General features: G+C 44.7%; 2 long non-coding RNA genes across 3 annotated transcripts in view; one reads left to right on the forward strand and one right to left on the reverse strand.

Annotated features, from left to right (window-relative positions):
- Nucleotides 1-2864: 2864 nt before the first annotated feature.
- LOC128112093 (uncharacterized) lies at nucleotides 2865-12653 on the reverse strand. 2 transcript variants are annotated; one of them, XR_008218843.1, is made up of 5 exons: nucleotides 12300-12653; nucleotides 11931-12025; nucleotides 8296-8469; nucleotides 3665-3786; nucleotides 2865-3201 (listed from the first exon to the last, which is right to left on the reverse strand). It is a non-coding gene; the product is annotated as an uncharacterized LOC128112093 (long non-coding RNA). The 2 variants fall into 2 exon arrangements; XR_008218842.1 differs by lacking the exon at nucleotides 12300-12653 and having other exon boundaries at nucleotides 11931-12293.
- Nucleotides 12654-12752: 99 nt separating this feature from the next.
- Nucleotides 12753-20074, forward strand: part of LOC128112094 (uncharacterized) — a 77718-nt gene continuing 70396 nt past the window's right edge. Inside the window, exon 1 of the long non-coding RNA XR_008218844.1 lies at nucleotides 12753-12940. This is a non-coding gene — a long non-coding RNA (uncharacterized LOC128112094). The remainder of the gene's footprint in view (nucleotides 12941-20074) is intronic.

The following is a 20074-nucleotide window of genomic DNA, read 5'->3' on the forward strand; positions in this document are numbered from 1 at the left end:
ACACTAACCCACCCTTTCCCCTCCCGCTTGACAATTCCTGGGGCATGGCAAAGGTGTCTGTGATATGTTTCGGGACCCCCGGGAAGTAGAATAAATAGATGAAATAGGTATATGAATAAAGAAAATGTTTTAACATACAATGTTAACACATGTAGAGAATTCCATCACAGGGATGAAATTCATTCAAAACATTTTTTAATTTAATGAAGGATGAGGCAGGAGGCGGCTCTGCAATAAACCAATCAAAATGCAGCCTTTGTCACTGAGGTCTCTCTGCTCCCTCAGCCTTACTTTCTTTCTTTCCTTTGGTCATCCCCACTCTGTAAAAACGACGGTACTCTTCCCCACCTAACCTAACCCGGTTTTCACATGCCTTTCCTTCCAGCCACCCACTCCCCATCACTTTCCTGCCTTGGTTTTTAAACAGCAAAACTACTTCAGATATTTGCATAGATTTACAGTCATCAACCACTCTTTTCCTCTTTCCCGCTTTCTCAGGCTTTCATGCTGCGGCGGTCTCAGTTGCAGTTGTACTGAAACTGCTCAGTACTCAGTGACTTCTGTGACACCAGTTCCGACGGCCAGTGCTCATCAATCAGATATGCCGGGATTCCAGGTTGGTCCCGGCACATTCGGCGCTCAATAATTAACCTTGATTGACAACTTGGTTAGATAGAGAAGTGCCTAGGTGAGTATAGTTTGCTTGTGTGTGTGTATGTCTGAGGATGTTTTCACACAGGGTTCACTAGAGGGGAAATCACATCTTTGTGTGGGTGGTACCACCCCACAGAGAGGGAGCCTTCTACCATGGGCATCCCCTCTACTTCTGGCCACCATGGTGTGACTTAATCTCCTTTCAGTCCTTTTCCACCACAGTGGACTCAAACTCCTGAAGCTGAGAGCCCCAAACCAATCTGTTGCTTTCTGAAGATGCTATGTTGGCTCTTTTGTCAGTGATGAAAGTAGATGGACAAACTGCAACCTGGGCCCCACAGTCCCGGTGCTTCGAGGGTACCGCACTGTCCTAGCGCTTCATCTGCTTCGTTGCCGCCTCCTTACTGTTCTCCACTACTGACACCCCCTTCTCCACAGCCTCAAATCCTGATCTGCCCATGTGTAGTCCTCTGATCTCATCTTATTCTAGTTTCAGTCCCCTCTCGCTCCCCATGTTTTGACATAATTTCCTCCAGCATTATTTTTAAATTTTAGTTGGCACATACCATTTGTTCATGTGTATGGATTTTACTACGACAATTCAGGACCTGGTACACAGTGTACAAGACCAAATCAGAGCAATGAGTATTTCCATTTTCCCAAACACTTATTATTTCTGTATGTTGGGACCCTGTGAATGGATGGCCTTATTCCAAAACTGTGTTCTACCTGATGTCCTTGTCTGTCTTCCTCTCCACCTTCCTGTGAGGTCAGTTTCCAACTGCTGCATGCTGGTGTGCTGTACTGCTCCATGAAACATCAAAATGCCTCTCCCTAGGTTCTGAGACACTCTTCACTTTCCCGCCCTGTGCCTTTCATGGCCTGCTACATTCTAGACTCATTCTGGGTCCCTCAGACCTTCCTATGATCCCATTTCTAGAAAGGGATTTAACACCTAACCTTTCAGAATTGTACCCCCACACCTTGATTGGTGAGGACCATTATTACATTGACTGCTATGCTTTTTTTTTCTTGTTTTTTTGAGACAGGGTTTCTCTATGTAGCCCTAGCTGTCCTGGAACTCACTCTGTAGACCAGGTTGGCCTTGAACTCATAGAGATCCATCTGCCTCCCAAGTGCTGGGATTAAAAGCATGCACCACTACCACTCGGCTGCTATGCACCTTGATAGCAACTTTGTATTCATTCCCAGGGCTTTAGATGAGTCCTCAAATATATAACTCAAATTTAGACTTTCCCCAGAACACTAGACTCATGTTTCCAATTGCCTATTCTGTATTTTTACTTGATCTATCAGGGTGTTTTGAACTTAAAATGCTGACTTTCCCCTGCAGGCCATCTTCCCCAGCTCGGATGGTGGCAACGCTGATCTTGTGGTTGCTCAGATCCCGAACCTTAGTGACTCAATTTGCCTCTGTTTAAACTCCGCTCATTCTTTCAGTCGCCACATCCAAGCGACCAGCAAATGCTGTTTGCTCTGCTCTCAGGACTCACGGGTCACTTCTCCCCCACACCGCTGCCATATGCGCATCACCCCTCACCTTGATCACTGCAGTGTGTCCTGTCTCTGCATCCGCCCTGTCCCTCTCCCCTTTTTGTCTAACACAGCACGTAGAGCGATAGTGATAAAACCCAAGCCGGCTCAGCCACGTCCGCTTGTAACTCTTCTACCTCGCTCCGACCAAAGGTCAAGCTCCCTCAGTGGCCTCCAGGTGCAAGGCGCCTGCCTGCCTTGCTGTCCACCCAGCACCTCTGACCCCATCTTCAGCTGCTCTCCTACTCCTGCGTTTCTCAGCCACCTGGTCTCCCTGCTCTTTCTGTGTTTATTAGGCACACACTATCCTCACAAGCTGTCTATCTCGCCGGATCTGTTCCTGCTCCGTGAAGTCCACAGCTGGCTCCTTCCCTCTCCTTCAGGCCATTGGTTAAAGGTTACCCACTTAGGGAGCCTTCTTTAACAAACCATAAGCTCCACCCGGTTGCCTTTCTCTGTGTTATTTTTGTCCACGGCACTTGTGACCACCTGGCTCACTGCAGACCACTTCTAGGCTGCTGGTCAGTTTTATTCACTGTGGTACTGTAGACCCTACAACAGGGCCTCTCGGATCGTGGGTGTTAAAGGAATCCACGATTAGAACAGAAGGCAGCTGTCATCTACTAATATTTAATTGTTAAAAAAAATTAGCAGTATTAAATTTATTGTCTATTAATTCATATTCTCCAGGGAAAGTCGGCAAAAAACAGAGTATCCGATTAATCAGCATTCTGAACAGGAACTTCAACGGAGAATAAGTGAAACTCAAAGTTTGCATATTCTTCAGAGGGATATGTTCCAAAATTTATGATTTACAATCAGATTTGCACACCTGTGGTTAAAGTTTGGAGCCATTGAGCTGAGGCAAGGGACACAGTGTTCTAAGCCAGTCACTCATCAAGCCCTCCCCATTTTTCCAGTCTCTGGCCACCCGGCTGAGTTCAGCAGGAGAGCTCCACACAGAACTCTTGCCCACAAACTTGTTTCTTCTTCCTGACAGCGGGGAGGAGGGAACAATGAAAAGGCGAGAGATTAGGCCCTCTCTTCTTCAGTGCAGAGTGGAAGGAAAAGGAAGTTACGAGTGAGCTGGCATCGCGGTGATGCTGTGAGGGATTGCCTGCCCACCAGCCCCTTTCTCCTGTGCGGCTTCTCCTGAAGTACCCCGTGAAAGCCTCTAATGGGCACAGTGTATCACGAAACGTCTTCTTTTGTCATCTGTAATACCCTCATGTAGACATGTACCCATCTTTTATTCTGTCCACTTAAGAACAGTTTAATTTACCAAGTTAATCAGGGAAATACAATCATAAAACTGAAGAGGCATCAATAATTCCAGGGGGTGTATTCTAGTGTTCTCGAACATTAGGCACCGAGGAATCTCTCCCATGCCCACTCAGACACTCGTAATTATGAACCCCCGCGCACCTCTGCAACCCTGTAACTGAACCTTACTCACCGGTCAGCCTTTTCAGGAAACCTCCAGAGAACATCATTCTCATTTGCAGAGGTGAGAGCTGCCAGCCTTATCCTCCACATGGCAGAGGGATCCAGAATCACCTCCAGCCTGTTCCTTTACCTCTGAAAAAGGTACTCAATTCAGTAACTTGCTCAGGATAATTATGATGTCATAGGTTCTTTCTTTTTCTTTCTTTCTTTCTTTCTTTCTTTCTTTCTTTCTTTCTTTCTTTCTTTCTTTCTTTCTTTCTTTCTTTCTTTCTTTCTTTCTTTCTTTCTTTCTTTCTTTCTTTATCTCTCTCTCTCTCCCTTCCTTCCTTTCTTTTCTTTCTTTCTTTCTTTCTTTCTTTCTTTCTTTCTTTCTTTCTTTCTCCCTTTCTTTTTTCTTTTTTTGAGTCAGGGTCTCTCTACATAGCCTTGGCTGTCCTGAAACTCACTATGTAGACAGGCCAGCCTAGAACTCACAAAGATCTGCCTGCCTCTCCCTCTGCCTCCCAAGTGCTGAGATTAAAGGCATGATCACATGGGCATTGACTTCATAGGTTTTTTTTTGGGGGGGAGGGGCATTCGAGACAGGGTTTCTCTGTGTAACAGCCCTAGCTGTCCTGGAACTAGCTCTGTAGATGAGGCTGATCTCGAACTCACAGAGATCCACCTGACTCTGCCTCCCGAGTACTTAGAAAGGCGTGCGCCACCACTGCCTGGAGACTTCATAGGTTTTACAAATAAGTATAGAACTTAATTTTAAGTACAAATTTTATGTAATCATTTAGCTGCAATGCCAACAAAAACTTAGTTTTAGAAATACTTTTTAGCCGGGCGGCGGCGGCGGCGGCGGCAGCGGCAGCGGCAGCGGCAGCGGCAGCGGCAGCGGCAGCGGCAGCGGCAGCGGCAGCGGCAGCGGCAGCGGCAGCAGCAGCAGCAGCAGCAGCAGCGCACACACGCCTTTAATCCCAGCACTTGGGAGGCAGAGGCAGGCAGATCTCTGTGAGTTCGAGGTCAGCCTGGTCTACAAAGTGAGTTCCAGGAAAGGAGCAAAACTACACAGAGAAACCCTGTCTCTTAAAAAAAAAAAAAACTTTTTATTTTACAGTATTTTCCCTCTGTTTGCTGCAATAGTTAGATGGGATAAAAGAGGGTATGTATGACGAAAGCGTACCATCTTAGTCACTAATCAACTTACTTGGGAAGGTAGAAGTGAGAAATGACACAGACAAGTCTTATTTAAGAGAACTTATGTGGAAGAAATGGGTGTTGTTTTGAGTCATGAGGCACACTGTTGACTGATTCATATCTATGTCTATGCATAAATATGTTTTCATCTCTCTCCCAGTTTTTGTGGCACAAGTGAGAATTAAGGGCTCATGGCATCTTTGTTTAGGAAAAAAAAAATGGTTCCGTAACCAGATGTGAAGATGTAAGAAAAGAAACCATTTTGTTTCTCAGTTGCCTTACCTGCCTTGTGTATAAACTTGTAAATATTTGGATAAATGGCTATAGAACTTACAATTTTACTTACTTTTTTTTTCCAAGATAGGGTTTCTCTGTGTAGTCCTGGCTGTTCTGGACTCACTCTGTAGACCAGGCTGGCCTCAAACTCAGAGCTTCACCTGCCTCTGCCTCCCGAATGCTGGGATTAAAGGCGTGCGCCACAACCACATGGCCAATTTTTTTTTTATGGCACATATTTTAGGTATGTAGCTATGATGCTAGATATATACAGTGAAATGATGACATCAGCAGAGTCAATGGATAGACTAATCAGAGCACACAGATAAGACAGTGGGCGTGCCCTAAAAGGGTCTACCATCTACTCTCCTTTTATAATATATTATCATTGATTAAATGATTAGCTTTGGTTGCAATTTATGTCTCTGGATCTGACCATCCTATGTAACTGGATCTTCGTAGCCTTTGGCCCACATCGCCCCACTTTTCTCAGAAAGGCTCTCATAAATGTTGCGCATGAATCTAGAAAAATAAATTAGTGAAGGTGAGTGCGTAGCCGTGGGAAGAGGAAAACCAGCAGCGTAGCTGGCAATCCTGTTTGCTGCTGCCCTTCATTCTTTAGGAGCAGAGGGGAACTGGCAGCCAGAGCAGGATTGGAACTCATCTGACTGATCACGGGCACTGGCAGGACAAGCTACAGAGACAGACGAGGAAATGATTTCTTGGTGTCTAATTCAGAAAAGTCTAAGCATCCACTTAGGTATTTATTATATTTCAAGGGATATTTATCTCACTTGAAAATTGTGTCACCTCCATCAGAAACATATTTAAGAGGCCCGTACAGTTTCAAGCTCAGTGAAAGGCACCTCCCCAGTGGTAGAGCAATAGAAGGGTACCCCACCCCCACCCCCAGAGCAGTTAGCCAAATCAGGAAAGAAGCAATGGCCAGTCGTGAAGCTGGCACACGGGCAAATCGGGGTTTGAATCTGAACATCTAGCTTCAGATAGCTCCAAAGTATTGTGTTACGTCTTCTAGTTGAAGCTGATGCAACGCCAAAGAGAATCAGCTTATTCAAAGGCCTGAACTACTCAAATGATTGCCATTTTTTTTTATTGCGTTGCAAACTGAGACATGGTTTGAGAGAGAAACATTGAACTCATTAAAAAAAAAATAATCCCAAACTCTGATTCTAAAAGAATGAGAATTTTATAACCCTTCTTTTTCTTTTTTTAAATTGATTATTTGGGAATTTCACATAATGTACCCCGATCACTCTTACTTCCCAGTCCTCCCAGGTCTGTCCCTCTGCCCTTGTGGTCTCCTCCCCAAAAAAAAGATTAAATAAAGAAGACCAATTTGTAATGTCCATGTAGTCGCTGGAACATGGTCAAACTCTCAATACTTCCAGTAGCCAGCCCCTGAAAGAAAGTGAGACCTCCCCCACCCCCACTGCCTGCAGCTCTCTACTGTGGAGAGCTACACTTCAGCATCCTTATCACAATTTTTAAATGTTCTCTTTGATGGCTTCCTATCTAGGTTGTTATTATTATTTTTTGATAACCCTTATTTTTCAATCTGTAATCTAAGAAATACATTCTTGAGTCAGGAGTTCCCTAAATGCTTTTGTTGTTGAAAATACTCTCTCTTCTGAAATAGACTTCATTAATTTTCACAAGACTTTTCTTAGGCCTACAGAGTCTCAGGCTCTCAATTCTTCCCCCTTGTGATGTGCAGAGAATGTGATGTGTAAAGAAATGCTCTTCTTACAGTTCTCAGGCTTCTCTCTGAACTCATGAGTGCATTCATTGCTGTATGTCTAAATTAGCATGTGTGATACACGCAGCATTGTTATGCTGAAGGCTATGAGACAGAGAGAGAGAGAGAGAGAGAGAGCTTTTATTACATGAGACCAGTTTGCTGATGTGACTGAGAAGGCCCCCAGAGGTGCTATTAAATACTTTACTTATAAATGTAAGTATACATATACTCTGTGGGACTATACACATTCTTTACTTAAGAACTAACCTGACACGTAAGATGTATCCATGCTACAACCACTGTTTTTGCCTAGTTGTGGCCCACTCTCACGGTCCTTGATGGGGGAAACACATTTGTCTACTCCTAAACTTCTGGCAGTTAGAAATTCTGTGACAATTTTAATTGAAGATGTTGGCTGAAACAGAACTCTTATGTCAGTCTGGGAGGCCGTTCCTGGCTCAGCCTCACAGGTAATGTAGATGGAATTCTTAAAAAAATTGTTTATTTGTTTATTTAGCGTTGAATAAGTGAATAATTATTCTGGAGCCTTATCTGTTCTGGTGGTTTGTGAGTGACTTCCATTCCTTGAGAACTTTAAAGTCACCAGTAGGGAAAAATTTGTAGACAACTTCATTAAGTAAGATGCCCAAAGTACAAGTCACTGTAATTTATCAAAAGCGTCAGAAAGAATGGAGGGCCAAGACATGTAGATGGGTATCATGGACAGAGTGAATGAAGCTGGTAGGAGCTCACCAAACAGAAGCTGGGCTAGGAGTGAGCTAGAACCGGAAGTTCCTGGAACCACGGGTGTTTACAACAACTCAACACACACTAAGTTACGAGTCAGGCATGAGGACAGAGTGCTTGGGGCTAGGGTTACAGGGTGTCCTTTTGAAAATAAGGAAACAGGATGTTTTCATGGTTACAGAATATTTCAGTCTTATTTTCAAATAATATTCTCAGTATGTTTTTTGTTGATCTCCAGAAAACTTTTCAGGTAAAATGGCTGTAGTTTAAAGTCTTGGAATAACATGAAAAAATATAATGAATATACACTTTTCCTGTTTCCAAAACTTGTATGGACTTTCTATAGTCTATATAAATAGGTCTATTGCTTTAAACTTACTAAGTGCATTATTTGAAGTCGTAAACAACAGCTGATAAGTTCAGCCTTTTTCCTAATGTAAGAGAATTGATGTTTCTGTTCCCAGGGAAGACTATTATAACAGAAAGAAGAAAAGGATGATGGTGGTGGTGATGGTGGGGGTGGGGGTGCTGGCAGCAATGGCAGACTCGGAGCTATGAATGGAGGCTGTATGATGAACAGAAGTGTTCTGCTCCCAAGAGAGAACAAATCACTCTTAGGGATGTAGGCCAGGTTCAGAAAAGAATTCATGGGCTGAGTGTACCCAACAGGCACTGACCAACACCAGGCAGAGGAGAGTCACGCAGGGAACACTGAACAGAGGGCAGTGTTCATTCTCCAGAGGATGTCTGCAGCTTGTTTCGTGTTCCTCAGAATTTCAGGGAGAGGGTGCTGAACCATGAGAGCTGTAGCATGAATAATTTCTCTTTCATCGTGTGAGGTAGAGTCTATCCTGTAGAGCAGATGGATGCAGAATCAGCACACGGTTTTATTTATATATTTAATTTGTTTGTTGTTTGTTTTTCTGAGACAGGTTTACACCGTATACTCCTGGCTGTCCGGGAACTTACTCTGTAGACCAGGCTGCCCTCGAATTTAGAGATCTGCCTGCCTCTGACTCCTAAATTGTGGGATTAAAGGCATGCACCACCACCACCACCACCACCACCACCACCACCACCACCACCACCACCACCGCCTGGCCATGCAAATGTTTTTAAGAAAGAAAATGACATGATAGTTGTTGAGATAAGGCAGAATTCCTCCTGGTTTTTGCACAGACTGTCAACGACTTTATATCCAAGGGAAAGTTAAGAGAAAAACTAAGGAGAAGTAGAAATGTTTTAAGCAGGTTAACTTTCTCCAATGATTAGTGCTCAGTGCCTGGGGCCGAAAAGGGGACGATGCCTATCCAGTTATTTCTTGTTATTACTTTATTTTACGTGTGAGTGCTTTGCCTGCGTGTATGTATGTGCACCACGTGCATGCCCAGTGCCCACAGGGGGCAAAAGAGGATGCTGGCTCTCTTAGACCTTGAGTTACAGATGGTAGTGAGCCACCGTGTGGGTGCTAGGAACCCAACCCAGGTCTTCTGTTAGACCAACACGTGCTCTTAACCACCGACTCACCTCTCCAGCTCCTTTCTGGTGTTGATGCTGTAACCCTTCCTCCCTCCAAAACAGAAGTACAATAATTCATCAAATCTCTCCTGTTTCTTCTTAATTATCACTAGCATGATGGACAGGAAGGGGAAGTCTGGAAGGCCATTTTGGTGAGCAGTATCCATTTTCCACGTCCAAGCCTTTCCTGTGGCTGAGGAAGGCATTACTGCCATCCAAACTAAAATCCAGGGTCATCTGAAGTCTTATTTAAAGGAACAGTTCTAGCAATTTCTCCCACAAATTCTCCTCCCTCCTCCTTTTTTAGTGTTAGAATTACTCATTGGCATTAGCAGAAAAGAAATAATTGAGTTCTACTGGGTTTCTCTCTCCCTCTGGGAGAGAGACTTGGTAACAGTCAAATATCCAGAAGGCAAGCATTCAGCAGGGAAAGGGAGGACAATCAAGTCCTGGCCGTACATGTATTGTCATTGCTGAATCATTCACACTCTCACTTCTGGGCCGAGGCAGTGTGGTTTGGATGTGGTGGGAAGGATATTGGGAAGGAAGCATAAGGCTCTCTAGACCCCATTCTGCAACTCATCATGTGTCGGCAGACAACCTTTTTGGGGGTCTCCTATTATTATAATAATAATAATCTTATTATTATAAATTTTGTTGAGATACAAATGTTTGTTCACCTTTCAGGGTATAGGATAATTCAGTGCATAGATATCATATATGCATCGAGGCAACAGATACTTCCAGCACATGGTACCATGTCAGAGAGTGAAAGCTGGGAACTTTCACATTCTTCTGGCTATTTTGAAATATATCACATCATAGAGTCTTATAACCAGGAGTTATATTTCTGAGCTAGAGAAAACCAGAAGTAATTCTTCCTACTTATGTTTTGGTTATTTTTGCACTTCTCCCCATGCCCTTCTTATCTGCCCTTTTCTATCTCTGGTGACATTATTTCACTCCGTTCCAAGATACTAGCTTTTTAGTTTCCACAACTGTGTGTCTGGCTAAGTTCATATAGTGGCATTCAGTTCCACCTATGCTGCTGCAAATCGTAAGATTCCATTTTTTGAAGGGCTGAGTAATATTTTATTATACATTTTCTTCTAATGGATACCTTGGTTAATTTCATATCACGAGAGTGCAAGTGTCTGCCTTTGGTTATAACACGTTGTGGTTGTTTTCTGATCAGCAAAATGGGGGAATGTTACATCAAGGCTTCTAGAGTTTTGGTTTACATAGCATCCACCTGAGGTGGTTTCAGTACACGTTTGTAAATTTGGCCCAAAGATGAGATGAGTGGGTAAGCCTGAGGACTCTGCGGCACGTTGTTTGGCTTAAACCCTGTTGTGGTATTAGCTACACAGACTAACGTGAATTATCAACTCTCCCATATCTCATAAAACCAACAACATCTCAATCTTATATAAAAAATCAATATTTACTTCTTATTGAATCTGGAAGGATAAAATGAATCAAGGCTTTCCAAATACTGAGTGCTCTGATGGCCATATATCGAACCATAAGCAGATGGTTCACAGTACAGAGTGGTGTGTGTGTGTGATACAAGGTAGATTCTCCATAGCTGTTTGCTAAATAATAACTCTTTCAAAGAGCAAAGTTTCCTTTGTTCTCATAAAAACTCAAATTCTCTATTACCCCAGGAATTACTGACCCAAGAAAAGTAGCGCTTTATTTGAGAGAACTGTTTATATTTCACTCTCAATCTCTGTCGTATGAATATTTTTATATCGGCAGGCTCACAACAATTAAAAAATAATAATAATTGAACGATAGCACTCCCGTTAGAGTGGGTGAGCCGAGACGAAGGGACCGAGTCGCCTTAGCTCGATCCTGCAGCATGGTGATGGCTCTCATCTAGGTGCACGCTTCCTCTGAAAGTCACCCGGTACGATTGATTTTGAAACACAAAAAAGCAGAATTACATTTTCCGTGTTGCTAGTCTGGCTGAAAACAGAGCACATAACTTTTAGGAAGCTCGCGAATCAGGGCTATCACAAATGAACTTCCGTCCCCATTGGCTTCCTGCGGTGGCGGTGTGTGTGTGTGGGGGGGGGGGGGGGGTCCCTGGCCAAGCACTCCGGCTGTGCTTCTGCGGGGTTTCCAGTGAGAGAAGCCCGAGGGTAGCACGGGCGAAGAAGCCGCCTGAGAACCTCGGAGGTGGCCTCCTAGAAAGATCGCGGCGAGGGGAGGAGCCCCGATTGTCCAGGAGAACAGCGCGGCCCCATCCGGGAAGTGGCCGCCCGCAGGGGGCGGCTCCGGGTGCCCGCGCCAAGGCGCACAGCGGGAGCGCGCGGAGCCCGGGCCGGGCCTCCGGGGCCTCCCTAGCCCTGCGGCCCGCTCGGGGGCGAGGCAGCTCCTCCCCGCAGCCCGTGCTTCCGCCCCATCAGTGGCCGCCCGGGTCCCGGGAACCTCGGCCGCGCGACCGGGAACTCCCGGAGCTGGGTGCGGCCCTGGTCTCTCTGCCCCCGGGGATGGGCGTCGTGGGTACCTGCAACCGCCCGGGAACCTGGACCCGGCCAGCGGTTGCAGCTACCGTGGACGAGGCGGGAGACCGGAGCCAGCTGAGCTCGAAGGTCCCAGTGGACCCGCTGCTGCCACCCGCACACACTGCGGGCGCCTAGGCTGGCGCTGCGAGCGCGTGCGGGGCTTCTCGGTTGTCGCCCCCCTCCCCGGGAGCCTCCGCCTTCGTCCCTTACGTACACAAACACATTCGGGGCTGCCAGCTGATTCTACCTCTTCCCCGCCCTCCCTCCCATCTTCCGCTCACCTCCGTCCATCTCCCTCATACCTTCTTGCCAAAAAAGCTCCAAGGCAGAGATGGACATGAGCGAACAAGTTAGGATACGGCCAAGCGCGTGTGCACTGGGAGGAGGGTGGTAATGAAGTGGGAGAAAATAATGAAAACGAAATTAGAAACACCCGAGAGTGTAACCCCACGCGCGCGCACTGCTCTCAAGCCGCCAGCAGTCTCGGCTGTGTCCAAGTGGAGGCAAATTTTAAATATTCAATGCTAGGACAGAAATTCATGCAGTGCAAGACGCCCGTGGTGCCGGGGGGGGCTTGGGCTCAGGGTTTAAAGCTTTTCCCTGAGATGCATCTGTATTGGCATTACAGGCACTGGAGTGACAACACCTACTTTTGGATGCCTCGGAGGCTGGATTATCGGGGCGGGTGGCCTTTGTCACCTCCGGAGCAGGTCACTGGACTCTGCTCAAGGTGTAATGGGGGAGGCAGCTGCTTGGGAGCTGGGGAAAACACCCTGGGCTCTTAGAGAATGTGCTGGTCCCCACGGAAGGCACGCGCTCCCCCTGAGCCCTTGGCCAGATGACTGAACAGGGGGGGTGGAAACCGTAAATCGAACCTTCTGGGTCTCTCGCCCCTCCCCCCCACCGGAGCGGTGGCACTTTCTTCTCCCCGAGCTCACGTCTTCTCCCCTCCCCTTTGGAACAACCGCGTTAAAACGAGGCCGCGGGAGCTTGCTGTCTACGTAAGGCAGGTTTTCCGAGAATCCTCCCGCGACTGCGTGGTGGTGGAACCTTCTTTTATTTCAGAGGCCTTTTCCAGCGGGAGCGAGGCGGGGTAGGGCTGTTGTTCGCGTGGCCGATAGGGGGCAGCAGGTGCCCTGCGATGTGCCCACTGGCCGTGGGAAGCCGGCCTAATTGGACGTTTGGGTGAGCAGGCTGGACCTGCGGCCTCTCGGGCTCCAGCGGCAGCCGCGTGGCCCTGGGCTGAGACCCGGAGCACCTGAGGATGTTCCTTGTGCAAGGCCATCTATCTGTATGTACACCTTAGCGCGCCGCACCAGTTCAGATGTATGCAGATGTTGTCATTAATAAAATATTCAGTCACCAGGCAAAGTCAACCAGAATCTATTGGGGTTTCTAGTCTTAAAAAAGAGAGAGCCATGACAGTCTGGGTGGCGGTGGGTGGGTAGGTGGGTGGGTGGGGGGGATGTCAAATTCTGTTGAATTGGGAAAGTGCTTCCTCACTAGAAGTTGGGAACCTCCGGTCGGTAGAACGGCTGGGTCGCTGTTGGTGAAGATTCCGAGGTGGAAGGTAAAGTGGGGAGACGGATGGATTCGGGCTGACTGTGGCAGCTGGCGCCTTGGAGCCGGAGCTGGGCAGCTCCGACCGGTCCGGACCCAGAGGGATTCCTATGGAGTCTGAAAACCTGCTGCCCTTGCCAAGACCCAGCACCGTGTTCAGAACTGTGGAAAGGGAATTATCCATCTTCTGCAAATTCATATTTCCATCGAACAAGCACGTTCTTTCTTTTTTTCTAAATTAAAAATACATTTATAAGCAGTAATTTTTAAGCAGTCTAATGTAAAAAGCAAATTAGGGACCGGTTATTACAATCATATCTAGGTAGTTTTTAAAAGTGATAAATTATTCAAATCAAACAATATGTAAGAGTAACAAGGTTGTGCCCATCCTCTGTAAATATCACGCACAATTGAAAACTCCAATTAATCCCTAATAGACCTCCAGTACGCAGGGCAGGATTATAGCCTGTACTTGTAGAATTTTTCAAAACATGACTCTAAGATGTCCTTATTTTATTATGAAGAGCAATAAAACATACCAGTGATAACACTTTTAGTGTAATTTTTCCAACAGCATAATACTTTTTAGGAACAGAACTATACATGCTGATGACTAGAAGGTCTTCCAAAGCACACTTCAGCATCAGAAATCTTATTAACATTCCAAGTCCATATCATATTATCAGAATATAGAATCACCCCATAAATAGTGACAAATATTACCTTATTAAAAATTGTAGGAAATATTGTATTTATATTTGAGAGGGTTGGGAAAGAGACTAACTGAAGGGAAAGATGGACTTGTGGGCCACGTTGCGGAAGGACAATAAATTAATCTAAACTGGGTTCAAAATACTAGAGACGGCAGAGGTCCAGCAGTGTCCATGGACAGGCCTGCGGCTGCTCAACCGTGGGCAGGGCACTCCTTGGACCTGCAAACCCTGATTGTTCTGTGTCTGGAGGCAAACTTGGGCAAGCACCAACACACTGAGCATGTTGGCACGGAGAGGCATTTGATCCTATTTTTATATGGCCAAAAGCTGTGCCAAAGACTATTTGCAACCATTTCTTTCAAGAAAATTTTGCCATGAATTGGCAGTCCAAGGATATGTCAAATGATCTCATGTTTAAAGCAGAGTGTCACTTTTAGGACACTTAACTAATTTGTCCAATCCTCTGCCAGACCAGCTATACAAGGCAGGTGTCAGTAGCTCCATTGTGTGTATCCATTACGTGTTAAGATAACTGAGTTTTCTGGGGCTTAGGAGGCGGTTCAGTGGTTAAGAGAGCTTGCTGCTCCTCTAGAGGACCTAAGTTCAGTTCCCAGCATTCACCTTGGGCAGCTCACAATTACCTGCAACTCCAGCTCCAGGGGAATCTGATGCCTCTGGCTTCCTTAGGCATCTGCTCTCACGTGCACACACCTGCACTCACACGCACATACCCTCCCCTCCCTTTTACACAGGTAAACACACACACACACACACACACACACACACACACACACACACACGTTAACTAAAAATAATAAAAGTAACCTTTACTTAAAAAAGAAAACTGAGGTTCTGAGAGTGTCAGCCACTTTCCTGCTTTATGAAGCTATTAATCACATGGCCCCTTTCTGAGCCAGCCACCTGTGTGTACTTACCAAGGGCCCCAAACCCTGGACTCTTTTGCTGCTTGATGCCTAAGCAAAAGTTAGCAGCCTTATTTATAAATATCACAATGTGCATATCCTAAAGCCAAAACCAGTATTTTAAAAGCAAGAACAAACTAGAACTTGACATGCACAGAGGGTCTCACCCTCCAGTTTCTGTGTCCAGAAGGTTTATGGAGGTGACAGAGGAGTAAGAAGCCATCACATCACTTGGTTTAAAGTCACAAAGACTGAAACAGAAATGGCTTGATTCCTTCACACCAGCCAATGAAAATTCCAATGTCTTGCTTTGCTTTGGGATGTGTAGATTGAGCTCTATACGAAATCTGAAATAGGAAATCACATAGAAAATTGACTATATTTCACATGCTAGTCAACATCTTATACACCAGCTTGAAAGAGTTTATAAAAATGGCAACTGTAAACATAACAAATGAGACCTTGGACATGCGGAGAGCCTGAGTGATGCTAGGATCTGATGTAGCCCTGGTCTGTTGCCACTTGATTGGATGTCTGATTATGAAGTTGTTTTGCCACAGTAGAGGCTTTTAGATTGCATGTCCACAAGTATAATGCATTGTTCTGTGGAGAATGCTAGTGTACATTGTTCATGTTTAAGTTATCTGGCCAGAGAGGTGCCCAGAGGGTCAGGCACTTGCTAGACAAAACTGACTGCCTGAGGTTGATCCCCAGAACCAACTTAAAGGTGGGAAGAAAGAACTGACCACACAAAGTTGTGCTCTGACCTCCTCAGATGTGAGGTGGCATGGACTACTCCCCAACATTTTAATGGGGGCAGGTGGCACACACACACACACACACACACACACACACACACACACACACACACACTAAAATAAATGTAAAGAGTTTTAATTATCATTCATTTGAGGTCAAAAAGGGGAAGAAAGATGTCTTAGTTAGGATTGTATGGCTGTGAAGAGACACCAGGACCACAGCAACTCTTAAAAAGGAAAGCATTTAATTGGGGCTGGCTTACTTTTATGGAGGTTTGGTTCATTATCACCATGGTGGGAAGCATGGCAGCACACAGGCAGACATGGTTCTGGAGAGGTAGCTGACAGTTCTACATCTGGATTGGTAGGCAGCAGGAAGAGAGAAGAAGACTGGGCCTGGCTTGAACTTTTGAAGCCTCAAAGCCCATCCCCAGTGACACACTTCCTCCAACAAGGCCACACCTATTCCAACAAGACCACACCTCCTAAAAGTGCCACTCCCCAGAGCCATTGTCACTCAAACCACCACACAAGGTATGTTGGAGGTTATACAGTAGTGGGTTTTTAGTATCCCAGATTTCCCGCTTTTCTTTGTTTCCATGATTCTCTCTATTTTTTTTTCTTGAGATCCACGAAGCTTTTGATTATGTAGATTAAATCTGTCAATGTTCACTACGTTAGGAGTTAGAATTGGAAGGCTAGAGAGCTGGCTCAGTAGTTAAGAACACTGGCTGCTCTTCCAGAGGAACTGGGTTTGAGTTGCAGCGCTGACTCACATGGTGCTCACCACTGGCTGTAACTCCATTTCCAGGGAATCCGACCCTCTCTGAGGGCATCAGGTGTGCAAGTGATGCACAGACATATGTACAGGAGAAACACCCATGCACATAAAACAAAAATAAAACCTTTAAAAAAAAAGAAGTTAGGATTGGAGAAATATATGAAATACTTGTTACTTAATTATCTAATAATGATGAGTCATTACATATTAATGCATTTTTAATGAAATATAATCATCTCTCCCCAAATAGATACAAATATCATTTTATATTTGTGAGTCTCCTTAATATATGGTTACTAACAATAGCTGTGCTCTCATTTTTGCTTCCACAGTCTGTGGATTTGATGTGATTTGATGAGAGATATGGAAAAAATCTGGCTTCAGTGATCAGATAGACTAGATATACATGATATCATCTGTCTGTCTGTCTAGCTAGCTATGGACAGATTTATAAAACAATGCATGTTTAAATGGTTCTTCCAGATAACTGAGGCTAGTCTTTGCTACCACTCCAAAATTCCTCAACTGGTAATTAAACAAAACTGTAATGTAGATTCTAAGTCCATGTCAATAAACTTTTCCTTTTCTGTTATATTAAAATCTAACTGTGTATTAGATGGCTCCTCGGCCCATGCAGCTTTTATAGCAGCACCCACTGGCCATTTGGAATTTATTGATTAACTGAATTATGCAGGCCTTCCAAATACTGTCTGTTTTACTGGATGTGACCAAAAGTGTTGCTCTCAGTGACATTTTCCTACAACGTTTGCTTGCTTGCTTGTTTTCAGCAGGGTTGGGGGTTGACTCCAAGGTCTTAGCATGCTAGGCAAGCGCTTTACCGCCAGCTTTATTATTCTCTTTGCCAAGTTTTATTTCTTTATTTATTGGCAGAGTACTCTGTACCCCAGGCTAGCCTTGAGCTCATGGCAATCTTGCACAAGTGTATTGAGTCTTTCTCCGTACCGCCAGCTCTCAAATAACGACACGGAGAGTTATTAATTATGAAAGCTCGGCTTTAGCTTAGGCTTGTCCCACTAGCTCTTATAATGCAAATGAACCCATTTATTTTAATCTATGTTCTGTCATGGGGCTTGTCACCTCATCTCTCCGTACTGCTCATACTGCTTCCCCCACCTCTGGCTGGCAACCCTGCCTTCTTCTTCCCTGAGTTCTCCCTCTGTCCTGAAGTTCCTTTTACACTTCCTGCCTAGCTTTTTATTACACCAATCATAGCAATGCACCTTCACATAGTGTACAAATAGCCCACAACACCCAAGCCTCACAGTTATGAGATTATAGTCATGAGCCACCACCATGCCCTGTTCATCAGGACAGATTTAACACATTGGGATACATATTTTCTAGTATTCTTATTTTGCATGTAAGTTAAAAATTTAACATTGTTAAAATATTACCAGCTGTTTTTCTTGAAGTGACAATCTTGATTTGTTTATTTCTAAGAGAAAAACCCATGCAGATATTCAAGACTGAGCAACCACAGTGTGTCTGTCACTCAATCGTTCTTTCAAATAAAAATATGATTTGTTTTTTTTTTAAAGTGACTAGTTCAACTCAATGCTAGTGTGCTGTTTTTCCTAGATAAACAGCCTTCTTCTTCTTCTTCTTCTTCTTCTTCTTCTTCTTCTTCTTCTTCTTCTTCTTCTTCTTCTTCTTCTTCTTCTTCTTTTGGAGACAGGATTTCTCTTTGTAGCTTTGGAGCCTGTCCTGGAACTCGCTCTGTAGACCAGGCTGGCTGTGAACTCAGAGATCTGGCTGCCTCTGCCTCCCAAGTGCTGGGATTAAAGGTGTGTGCCACCACCTACTGTCTGACATCCCACTTCTATGTGCAACAGAAGCACTTTATGTAGCCCCTCTCCCAACTTTATCCCACAGAATATTAAAAAAGACAAGTCCTAGATAGTCAGAATATAATAAAAAAAATACTTTTAGTGCTTGATCAATCAGTTTCTTCAGTAAAACTGGTTTCTGTTGTCATTGCCAATGTGCTGAAAACCATGTGATTTCAGTGTTCCCTTATCTGTGGTTTCATTTTCTGAAGTTTTGCTTTTCTGTGGCTTCAGTTATCCAAGGTCAACTGTGGCCTACCACATGGAAACCCCCACAAAGAAGCAGTTAAGTTCTAAAGATTACGTCCTTCTTAGTACAAAGGGCGTGAGTCACCTACATCCATTGTGTCCACGTTGAATAAGCTATCTGCCCCGTAAGAAGAAGCCATTTTGGACATCAGATCAACTGTTGCAATATTGCAAAGCTCTCATCAAGTGACCCTTGTGTAGCAGCTGACATTACGTCTCAATACTCATGTCATTCACCTTGCTTGAGTTCACTACAGAGGGCCCCCATGATGTCACATCGTCTCAAGAAGAATGAGTGCAGTGTAAAAGGTGGAGATACTACCTTGGCATAACATTTACAACAGTATGTTGTTATTTTTCTCTAATACCATCAGTTATTATTACTCTCTTACTGTACCTAATTTAGAAATTAAATTTTATCATGGATATAGATGTGCCAAGAAAAAAAATTATATATGATTTTGTCTTATCTTAGATCTCAGGCATCTGTTAGGAGTCCTGAAATGTATATCAGGTGGATAATGGGAGACAACTCCTCCAGTCTGGTGTCCCTGCCATGGTTTTGCAAAAGCAGCCGCAGGTTTCCCCCTCTGTTAGTGGAAACACTCACACAGATAGGAGGTGAAGATGCCAAGGCGTTGGCGTGGAGATAGGTTTATTCTCAGTGACTCCCAGGGGCCAACTTTGAGAATGACTGCTCAGGTCCTCGCAGTAGCACTCATGATTTGTGTCACTCATTTGTGACTTAGCTACACACTGCTGTATGCTGTTAGTCACGGTCTGTTCTCTTATTAGAAACTTCATCATTGATGTGGTTGTTTTCCCGACAACTGATGAAGTGCCTGGTAGGAGCGACAAATTTTGTTGGCGATCAACTGTGCTTAGTGGTGCACACACACATGACACTCTTACGTTGCCATCCCAGACGGCTTTGCTTTTTGCTTGTGTTACTACAGAAGACAATGGTCTCTCAGTGAGTACATTTATTCAAAGGAAGGAATGATACACAGCATGATATGCCATTATTTTCCAAATGGTTGACATCATTGGCAGTCATGTTCAGACCTACGACATTCTATTTTATCTAGCCTTCGCTGGCACTCGGGACACAATGCCACATACCAGTGGTAAGAATTTCAGTCCAGTTTGCAATGAACTTAAAGTATTACACTCATTAGCACCACCAGAGGGCTAGCTGCTAGGAGTAAAGTGCTTGTCCGATATTTACGGACAAGCTGAAAAGTGCAGCCGAGCTTCGGGTAGATTATTAGTTCATCTCTTTTGGGCCACACAAGACTTCTTGGATATGAGAGACAGTTCGCTGCTTGTGAAATCCTATAGTTACCTCCTATCCAAAGCAGTGTGCCTGGACTTTTCATTTTTCACACACTGAGTCTGCACCGTGGAGCAGCATAATTAGCATTTTGTAATTGTTACTATAGTGTGACAGGTTTAGCTTATTCCAGACTAGTCTCCAAGAATGCCTTGAATAGCCAAGAATGACCTTGAATTCTTGATCTTCCTGTCTCACCTCTAGGTGTTGCCATTAAGGGTGTATACCCCCAAGCCCAGATAGCTTTATCTTTTAGCCTAC

Source organism: Peromyscus californicus, unplaced genomic scaffold, assembly GCF_007827085.1.
Source record: "Peromyscus californicus insignis strain IS unplaced genomic scaffold, ASM782708v3 Scaffold_16__1_contigs__length_79575227, whole genome shotgun sequence".
Taxonomy (NCBI): domain Eukaryota; kingdom Metazoa; phylum Chordata; class Mammalia; order Rodentia; family Cricetidae; genus Peromyscus; species Peromyscus californicus.